The sequence below is a fragment of the Plasmopara halstedii genome (assembly GCF_900000015.1).
Source record: "Plasmopara halstedii genome assembly, contig: Scaffold_1561, whole genome shotgun sequence".
Taxonomy (NCBI): Eukaryota; Oomycota; class Peronosporomycetes; order Peronosporales; family Peronosporaceae; genus Plasmopara; species Plasmopara halstedii.
The window spans coordinates 492079-492724 of record NW_020188473.1 but is presented as its reverse complement, the minus strand read 5'-3'; positions in this window follow the sequence as shown (position 1 = coordinate 492724).

Sequence of the window (646 nt, the reverse complement as noted above, 5' to 3'; positions counted from 1 at the left end):
CCCATTTCGACATGGCACGATGATCAAGTGAGAGTTGATCTCAACCTGGTGGAAAATGACGTGGGTCTGGTGGTATAAATCCGGTGAAAGATCACATGGCATGACCTTCCGACGAACCAGCATGTCTAGTATGGTCTTAACCAACCCATTTAGTTTCACCCTGACCCAGAGCTCCACTTTGAACAAACACCACGGACACTCACCGTCAACGCTCACCGTCGCTGTCTTGGGATGTGTCCTGAACTCCAACGTGGATTCCGATTGCACGTATCGGAGTTTTCGAGTCGCGCTCTTTAGTCGACATCATGTGCGATAAGGCCATGTGGCCGAGTGAGTCGGACTTTGTCCAAAGATACTTTGACGTCACTCTTTCGTCTGTGGCACCCAGAACGCAGTTTCAATGGTTGCGCTCTCTGTATCGAGAAGCGACGCAGATTGCGAGTAGGCTTGGAGCCTGTGAGCTCTCGCCGACGGAAGAAGTCAAATCACAACAACGCACACTTGGGCTGCACGAGTAGCTCAAAGGTGTGTTTGATACCAGCGATTCCTAGAAGGGCTCTTCTTCGGGTTGTGTGGAAGCCGAAGGCGCCAAACAAGCCCCATCCGATTGCTTTGCACTCGCACAGTGTCGGTGGAGACGAAGTTA